The sequence below is a fragment of the Schistocerca piceifrons genome, chromosome 1, assembly GCF_021461385.2.
Source record: "Schistocerca piceifrons isolate TAMUIC-IGC-003096 chromosome 1, iqSchPice1.1, whole genome shotgun sequence".
In the NCBI taxonomy this organism is placed as follows: domain Eukaryota; kingdom Metazoa; phylum Arthropoda; class Insecta; order Orthoptera; family Acrididae; genus Schistocerca; species Schistocerca piceifrons.
Genome location: NC_060138.1, coordinates 855,739,454 through 855,749,662, shown reverse-complemented (window position 1 = coordinate 855,749,662; position 10,209 = coordinate 855,739,454).

Below are 10,209 nucleotides of genomic sequence, written 5' to 3'. Positions count from 1 at the left end.
TAAGATTTTAGTCCATCTAAAGATCGACAATTGTGTTAACAGCCGGTTCCAAGGAGAGTCATCTGCTTTTAGCACTACCGAGCACCTGTTTAAATTCCTCTTCAGAAAACTCGCAGAATTCTTTTAGTTCTTCTACACGAATGGTGTAAATGTGGAAATATTGAAAAATTTTGTTTACAATTGTTTCTATGTCCACTGGGAGAATATCAGCACTGGTTTGTACTGTATTATGCACTATGTGCGCTGCACATTCTACACCACGAATTTTGCTCTTCAGCAAAGGTTTAAGTCCTGCAAAAACATTGTTTTATCCCTTTCGAGCTGAACCTCCAAAATTTGTGTTGCAGTTGTCAAAATGCAACAGTTTTATCCTGGAGATGGTATTTATTGAGAACTTCTGTGATAAGATTTGTTATAACATTAGCCGTTTCAACTGTTATATTCTGGAAGTCAACGATCTGTACTAAAATACCCTTACTCGGCACTAAATGTCGAACAAGCACTGGTATCTATTTTACACTTTCGTCATTGGATGTGTTCACCGTAATTGAAATATACTTCGCATCTTTCAGCTCCGCACATACCTGATGCAATGTGTGTGGAGCCAACACATTCACTATTATGGATTCACACTTTTTTCTCGAACAAGTTAACTTCTTCTCAGACAGCTTCCTGAGGATCGTAACAGTGCAGTCCATTGATCTGAAGGAATGGTTGTGTTTCATTTAACGAAAAGCTAACAAACCTTCCTCAACAGCAAGTCGCTTTTCTTCATCATTCATAATAGCACTCTTCTCGCGTTTTGTAATTACAGACATCATACTTTGTGGCGAAGTTTTGATTGAAACAGCTAGCTTGTGTTTCTTCACATTAATGTGTCCCACAGCATCAGGTCGACCTTTGTGATCGATTGAAAAAGTACTTTTACACAATGTGCAGAGTAATTTCTGGGCTTGCGGTTTTAATTCCAGAAAAGGAAATTCTGAGTTCATTTCGTCGCTAAATACACACTTCCTCTTTGGCATTTCTGAGACATGCAAAAGTTTGCAGTGTATTACACCAGGCAACGTAATCTGCGTCTAAAACCAGTTAATTCACACTTCCAAACGCAGAGACCTGAGGCAACAGACAATGCCAAAAGAAACGCAAAGCGATGAACTACACGTGATTTTGTGTGCGGTGTAGGCATGGAAACAAATGAAGAACGAAATAGGGATTGGTCGTCTGGATTTCCCGTCATTCGTCGCACCATTACCAACTCCTGCACGACATGGGAAAGATGCCATGTGAAAGAACTATGTAGTACCAACCATAGAGTACAAATATTTCTACTGTATGATACCAACCAAAGAACTTGTCATTCAGTTTTATTTAATCAGACTATTTACTTCCTTCTTTGGTTATGACCACATTTCTTCTCCATTTTGTTACGCTAAACATTACTTAAAAACACGCTACTTCAAAATACACGAGACGGTTAATAAAAAACAGTAAAATATAGGTCCCGTATTTATTTGGACACTTGAAGCTAAAAAAGCGATGATCCCGTAAAATACGGGACGTTTGGTCACCCTATGTCACGCCTTATCGCCGGAAGACAAGACAGCTAAAAACAGCGATTGCGAGAAAAGTCCATAAAATACGCCATCGAGACAACCGAAGTCCTGAACTAAAGATTAAATGTTCTTCACCATATTGCAACTACGGTGCGCCCTTCGATAAAACGGCCGATAACACAAACGGCAAACATAAACGAGAACGTAAGTAGTTTAAAAAAAGGGCGTTTCGCCAGGAAATGAAGAACCGTCAAAGGTTGAGGACAATGAGCACAAAGTGGTGGGGGACCACACGTTAACAAATGGCGATGCCTAATACGCGACCTCCTCGCAGCGAGAGGACCGAGAGGGGGTCGACCAAACCGGTGGGAGACGTTTAATTCCCAGAGCTTGTTTCCGTGAAGGGAAGACCAGTGATGATGACAAAGTGACACCACCTGCTGAAAGACAGCAATACAAAGATCTTCACAGGGTACGAGGCTGACCAGGTGTTGCCTAGGTAGTTGTACGGGCTTGCTCGAGGACAATTTTGTCGCAGGTGTTCCCTGCAGCGAAATATTGCACATTTCTGCGGTTGTCCGCTGTACGACACAAAAGCTCGATACCCTCGAATGTAAACGTAAGAAGGCATATGATTTCGAACTTCCGTTCTGACTGAACGAGCGTCACCCTTGACTGTCGCCTCTTCTGGACCACCCATCTCTGGACGATCCAAGCCAAGGCACACTCTTGTCTCCGCCTCCTCAAGCTCCTTTCTGGCCGCATGTGGGGTCTGGACCCCTCCACCGTCCTCCATACCTATACATCCCTCATCTGCCCTATCCTCTGCTATGCCCATCCCGCCTGGATCGCCGCCCCTGCTACCTTCTACAAATCCTCGAACGCCATGCGCTCCGCCTCGCCTATCACATCCGCCTCCCCTCCCCCCACGCGGATCCTCTACGACTTAATTCCGTTCCCACAACTCCTCCTTTTCCTCGAACGGATACAGATCCTTTACATCTCACGCAAACTTGATCTTATTCACCTGCTTATGCGCAGAGTATGCCCTGTTGCAGTTCATCATTGTACTCAGCTAGCAACTCAGTAGAAAGAATTTGTCACAACACGTACACGCTGCGGAGACACCACTCGCAGCACCGGCGTTGCAGGCACCGATGTAAACACAGCGGCCGGCGAAGCGCGCTGTCGGCACGTCCGACCAGGGTGACAGCCAGCCAAGTACAGCCCGTCTCGCTCCGAGTGCTGCCTCTACGGAGTAGCGCGCTGCTCAGTCACTGCTGGAGAACTGGTTGTTCTTCGTGTTGTGCTTTTCCTGTTGATACATGTCGGTACGACGAATGTCGCACTAGGTTAATCTGGTACTGCTCTTTAGAATGAACACGTAAAATTCCGATTTAAAAATCATTTTGTTTGAAACGGGGAACAAACCGACGCATTGCGTCAACGCTGGGCGTCGTGTAAAAGACCTGATGAGTACAATTTGTTCATGCTGACACCAGCTACATGTTGCGAAAACGAAATTGCAAATGCCTGCCGAAACACCAGAGAAAAACAGCGTGACGACCCATAGGAGGGTAATTTCCAAGAATGATTGCCTATCGAAGTTGGAGGGCTCCAAATGCTACATATCGAACGTGCGATAGTAAATCGATTATGGAAGTCTCGTGGTGCGTGTTATGATAAATTATTTGTGATCGTCATTTTTATCAGTTTTGCGTTGTTTCTTCAGTTCATGTATATTACATTCCCTCCGTAATAGCGAGTGTAATGCGTGCTGCTTCTCAAGTTTCTTCTGCGGATTGCCTCACATAGAAAACTCTAATCCCATGCATTTCCAGTATAGACAAATGTTTGACGTTTTTCCGGAAATATGGACTTTTACCGGACGAGGACAGCAGGGACTGTGTTGACTGTGGTGCTGCGATGTCTGTGAAACTCCATAAGAGGAGTGTGGACACAGATTCCGTTTCAATTTCATTGCGGACTTTGCGGAAAGCGAACCAGCATCAGGAAAAATACGTGGTTTGTGTCCTCCAAATTATCGATTCAGACGAGCGTAATTCTTGTGTCGTGCTGGATTCGAGATTACGCGTTGTAAGCCACAGCATCATAAACTGAGTTATCACTAAATACCGTGTGTGACTACATCGCCGGCCGCGGTGGTCTAGCGGTTCTGGCGCTGCAGTCCGGAACCGCGGGACTGCTACGGTCGCAGGTTCGAATCCTGCCTTGGGCATGGGTGTGTGTGATGTCCTTAGGTTAGTTAGGTTTAAGTAGTTCTAAGTTTTAGGGGACTGATGACCTAAGATGTTGAGTCCCATAGTGCTCAGAGCCATTTGAACCATTTTTGACTACATCGGGTTTTGTCGAGAAGTGTGCTACGTGATAATGACAAATGACAGTGTGCCAATTGGTGGACCAAATAAAATAGTAGAAGTAGGTGAATCTCATATTGCTAGACGAAAGAATCAGAGAGGACGACCTTCTAAAAGTGAAGTAGATCATATTTGGGTTTTTGGTGGGATAAAAAGGGAGTCGCGTAAGTGTTTCGTTGTGAGGGTATTGTCCTGAGACAATGTGACTTTAGTGGGTCTCATAAAACATTTCATACTGCCTGGAACAAAAGTCACCACAGACGGGTTTCGGTCGTACCAGACTGTCAAAGCTGAAGGGTTCGAGCACGAATTCGTGAACCACTCTGTGGAGTTTGTCTCTTCAGATGACGCTAGTGCCCATACCCAGAATATAGAACGGCTGTGGAAGTCTGCCAAGTCTACCATAAAAAGAGAAGGGCGTTCAGGGCAGAGGGACGAACTGTATTTGTTCCAGTGCCTATACTTTCACAACTTACGTTTGCAGGGGAAAGTCGACGCATGCGACACTCTGCCGATATTCCTGCATGATATTGGCAGTGTTTACCCTGGGTACGGGAAAAAAGGAATTGCCCCTGCAGATTATACATCACATGGACTGTCACAAGACAATAACACCGACGACGAGTAAGGTAAGTCGTCTCCTTTCAATTTGCAAGTGCTTCTCTAACGCATTTCTTTTGTCGTTCTGTAATGACACCTTCAAACGTACTCGTAACCAGCGCCACGAGACTTCCATAATCGATTTACTATCGTATCTTCGATATGTATCGTTTGGAGCCCCCCAACTTCGTTAGGCAATCATTCTTGGAAATTACCCATAGGAGAGACAACCGGTATACAGAGTGTAATAGAAATGCAAAAATGTACGGCACAAATTTTAGGACACATTCCTCACACATAGACGAAGAAATTATGTTATATAAAAATGGGCCTGGAAACGCTTACTTTCCATGCTGCAGCTCATTTTCTCCAACTCATTAATCATGGAAAACAGACACGAACAGAACGCACCAGCATACCACACATAACTCTTTCTCACAGGAGATGTTCAGTATGCCCTCTGTGGGCATTAATCGAAGTATCAGCTCACCGTCGTAGTGATCTCGGATGCGCTGATGTACCACTGGAGTACTGCGTATTGTTCCGCAGCCTTCCATAATACGGGCACAGACACACTGAACATCTCATTCTGGGGCTCCATACACAAGAACTTTAAAAATGTCCCCACAAATAAAAGTCCAGTGAGCTTAGGTCCGGAGAGCGTGGAGGCCAAACAATTGGTCCATCTCTAGACATCCATCTGACACCGGATCTATTATTTAGAAACCGACGGACATTAAAACTAAAATGAGGAGGTGCTGCATCGTGGATGAATTACATGTTTTGTCGCACAGATAAATGCACATATGCTAACCGACCAAGTAGAACGTTCTCCGCAAAATTATGATAACTTTCTCCGTTGAACTTGGGAGGAAAACATGACCAAAAATGCCGACACAAAAATGACAGAAAGTCTTTGTTGATACTTGCTTCAACAGCTGCGTGAGGAAAGACGTTTGCCCATACATGCCTATTTTGAAAATTTACCGTCCAGTCTCGTTGGAGCGACGTCTTATCTGTGGACACCGTCGTTCCACTAAAATTAGGGTTGACACTTTGTTGAATAAACCACTTGTAGAAGAGTCCCGTGCAGGGAAATCAGCTGTTGACAGGGCCTGCACAAGCTGTCCTCGTGTAACACTCGCCAGACAGTCACGTGGTCAGCGTTCAGCTACGTGTCTTGTACTGACACAAAGGTCGTCGTCGCTGCGTGAAGAACTGCCGCCTCCAGTTGCGGTGTCCCCGTCCTTCTAGGCCTCCCCCGGTCTCGAGTATCTGGCTTAAATGCCTCATGTTCCCTAAAACGACGGTCAGTGGCTTCAAATTTTTTCCTGCGGTGGCACCTTCGTCCTGGAAATTTCTCCCGGTACAAACGTTGAGCACGAGCGCCACTGACGTCAGCCAATGCATGCGTCACATGGGTATCTGCCTCCTCTGCATTTGTGTACACTGCCACTGCACGAGTCAAATCTGCGATTAACTCTGCGTAGTAACCCGTGTGCTTACAACGGTCGTACTGATACCTGGAACAGTTGATGTTACCCTTAAACAAGCAATGACGTACGTCTCATGGCAACAAAACATTATGGGTGCGCAACGTAACCAGACGTCACCAAGAGTGTGTGTTCGCCATGATTCTAAGGTTCTGTTCTTGTGTGTTTCCCATGATTAATGAGTTGGAGAAAATGAGTTGTAAAAAATGTGTCTCCAGACCCATGTTCATGTAATATGATTTCTTTGTCTACGTGTCAGGAACGTGTCCTGCAATTTGCGCCGTACATTTTTGTTTCACCCTGTATTGTGAAAGCTCTGATATTTTGTACGCTCGTATTTTGTTCAGTAGGTGGCAATGCGGAACTGTATCGAACTCCTTTCAGAAGGCAAATAACATGGCATCAGCCAGTAAGCCGGTGTCCGTTTATTTCTGGGTCTTGTCGACGAACAGAGTGAGTTGAGTTTCACATGATGGGCGTTTTCGGAGCCAGTGTTGATTCCCACAGAGATTTTCGGTCTCTAAAAAATGGTTCAAATGGCTCTGAGCACTATGGGACTTAACAGCTATGGTCATCAGTCCCCTAGAACTTAGAACAACTTAAACCTAACTAACCTAATGACAGCACACAACACCCAGTCCTCACGAGGCAGAGAAGATCCCTGACCCCGCCGGGAATCGAACCCGGGAACCCGGGCGCGGGAAGCGAGAACGCTACCGCACGACCACGAGCTGCGGACTTTCGGTCTCGAGAAATGACATAACCAGCGAGTATAAAGCGTGTTCCAAAATTCCATAAGGAACGGTGTCAGAGTTTTATGTGCCAGTTCTTGAAAACGGGAATGACTTGCGCTTTTTTCCAATCATCGGGAACGCATCGCTCCACCTGAGACTTGCGCTATATTGCAGCAAGAAGAGGGACAAGTTCTTCCTCATATTAATCGTATTTGTATCTCGTCAGGTCCAGTAGCGTTTCCTCCGTTGAGCGAACCAGCTGTTTCGCTATCCCGCTGTCACTTATTTCGACATCTGTCAGTCTGATGTTCGTGCAACAATTTAAAAGGGGAAGTACAGTACAATCTTCATCATTGTTTCAGTTTTGAGAAAAGGAGTTTTGTAATTCGGCCCTCTCTCTGTCATCCTGCTTTTCGATGCCATTTTGATCACAGAGTGGACTGATGGCTTCGATCCGTTTACTCATTTAATCTGAGACCAAAACTTCCTGCCGGCCGCTCTGACCGAGCGGTTCTGGGCGCTTCAGTCCGGAACCGCGCTGCTCCTACGGTCGCAGGTTTGAATCCTGCCTCGGGAATGCACGTGTGTGATGTTCATAGGTTAGTTAGGTTTAAGTGGTTCTACGTCTAGGGGATTGATGACCTCAGATGCTAAGTCCCATAGTGCTTAGAGCCATTTGAACCATTTGAACCGAAACTTCCTAGGATTTTCTGTTAAGTTAGTAGAAAGGAATTTACTTTCGAATTCATCGATGCTTCAAGCTTAGCTCTTCTCATGTTAATTTTGGCTTCGTTTAGTTTTCGTTTGTCTATGAGGCTTTGGCTACGCTTAGATTTGTCGTGAAGCTCCCTTTGCTTTCGTAACAGCTTTCTAAAACGAATCTTTCGCATTCCTCGCAACATTGCTCGACTCAAATCTGTTGCATACTCACACGCGGAAAGTTAGGGAGCGTATCCGGCTGGCCTTATGCGGTGAACCATCCTAACATTCGTGTAGTACAACTACAGATAACAAATGTGAATATGACCATGGGAAACTTCAGCTCCAAGCATTATGACTTTTCTTTTTACACAGGAGATGTTGTTTTAAGTATCCTTTCAATATTATTACGAGGGGCGTTCACTATGTAATGGGGCAGCACCTTTTTTTCTCAGATGGTTTCGGTTGAAAAAATGCGGGATTTGTTGTGAAGCATAGTGGAATATCCCCGCTTTAGCCCCTGTAGTGAAGTTCCGATAGTTGGAGGCGCTATATGTAGCCTTGTAAGTGACGTCTGAAACGGAGGAGCATTTCAAGCAGGAAGGTGTCACTGAGTTTCTTTTAGAGGAAAAACAGGCCATCTCAGGTATTCACAGACGCTTGAAGGATGCGTGCGGAGACGTGGCAGTGAAAAAAAGCACGTTGAGTCGTTGGGCAAGTCGTCTGTCATCGTCGCAACAATGTCGCGCAAACCCGTTCGATCTCACGAGTGCCGGCCGGCCGCTAACAGCTGTGATTCCTGCGATGTTGGAACGTGCGGACACTCTCATTCGACGTGATGGACGGATCACAATCAAACACCTCGCTGCACAACTGGACGTCTCTGTTGACAGTGCTGACACACTCGTCCACCATTTGGGCTACCCAAAGGTGTGTACCCGCTGGGTTCCTCGTCGCCTAACGGAAGACCATAAAAAACAACGAAGGATCCCCTGTGCGGAATTGCTCGCGTGCTACGAGGGTAATCGTGAAAATTTTTTGTCGAACATCGTCACAGGAGGTGAAACATTGGCTCATCACTTCGAACCGGAATCAAAACGGCAGTCCACTGAGTAGCGCCACTCTACCTTTCCTCCGAAGAACAATTTCACAACCGTAGGCTCAGCGGGTAAAGTAATGGCGACGATCTTCTGCCACTTTGAAGCGGTTATCCTGTTTGATGTCCTACCTCATGCTGCTACGATCAACTCTGGAATTAAAGAAATGACATCAACGTTTTCGTTGCCACAGAAGTGCAAACGAACTTCCCCTACTCCATGACAACGCAAGGCCCCACGCAAGTCTGCGCACCCGACAAGAGCTCGCAAAACTTGATTGGACTGTTCTTCCTCTTTCACCCTTCAGGAAACTTGCATCTTCCGACTTCCATCTGTTTGGCCCAATGATGGATACAACCCGCAGGAAGCAGTACGTGATTGATGGGAAGGTTACTGTTGCAGCAAGACGTTAGCTCCGACGTCAACCAGGAGAGTGGCACCATTCGGGCATATACGCCCTCCCAGTAAGGTGGCGTAAGGCCTTCACATTTAACGGAAATTATGTTGTAAAATAGGGTTTTGTAGTCAAAAAAGTGGAGAATAATATGTTGCATTGGAATACTAAATAAAAACAACCTAGTTGCAGAAAAAAAATGTATAGCATTACTTATTTCGCCCCTCGAAATACTTCCCCAAAGACTATCGTAAAATTATTATCCCTTACATTTTGTCAGTTCATCAACGGTCTTTACTGACTGGTAGAATTGGTACTATTATCGTCATTAATTTCTTTGTGTGACCGTGAATGAGGCCCATTCTAAATTGAAAAATTGACGAAGACACCTTTAACGGACATTCTTATATCCTCGATGGTTTGAAAAGTCCGTTGCTACTGAAAACACTCCATCAAGACGTAGTTTCGTAGCGTGAACTACTTATTTTCCCATAACTGTTGTTGTTCTCAACCTCGTCTTAAGACAGCAGCAAACATTTCTTATATACCATCACATGTTCCTCATGAAATGAAACCCATCTTTCTTTTACAACTGTCCTGTAACAGATGCCGGAAGAAGAACTTCCTTTTTTGAAAATCGAGATTTGGAAACCATTGTAAATGAAATTCATTTTCAGATTTCGGTAGCTAAATTTACCTAACATAACACCCATGAGTCATTCACACGATACGTGTATTTGCTCGACACAGTATACTGTAGAAAATGTAGAACCGTACTAAACTATTTCTCAAGTATACGACGAAAATACCTGATCTGGACACGACAGTCAAGTTTGAACTAATGAATAGGATCCCAAAATAAGATCTACGAACTTAGCTGAAGTGAAAAGTATCAGTGTGGAATAATTACAATTGCTTATCAACTTAATGAGGGAATAACAGAATTATTATGTAAAACCACCACTTCAAATTAAGGTCACTCAGTGATGATATATCTCATTAATGTTATCATTTCCTTTATGAGTGCCCTACTGATAAAATTTTACTTTCAGAAATGTAATAGGCTGTAGGCAAACAGTGATACGGACTTCAATAGCCGACCACAAGTGGTCGTGCAGAATGCTTATATCTGTTTCTGGGCTACTGTTTCAGTTAATCGTAAGAAAGATCAAACTGGCAAGGGTATTGAGCTGTCGTTCTCTAGGAAAAGATATCCACACAACAAGCTCGTTGCCTCATTACGTTTCTGCAGATGACT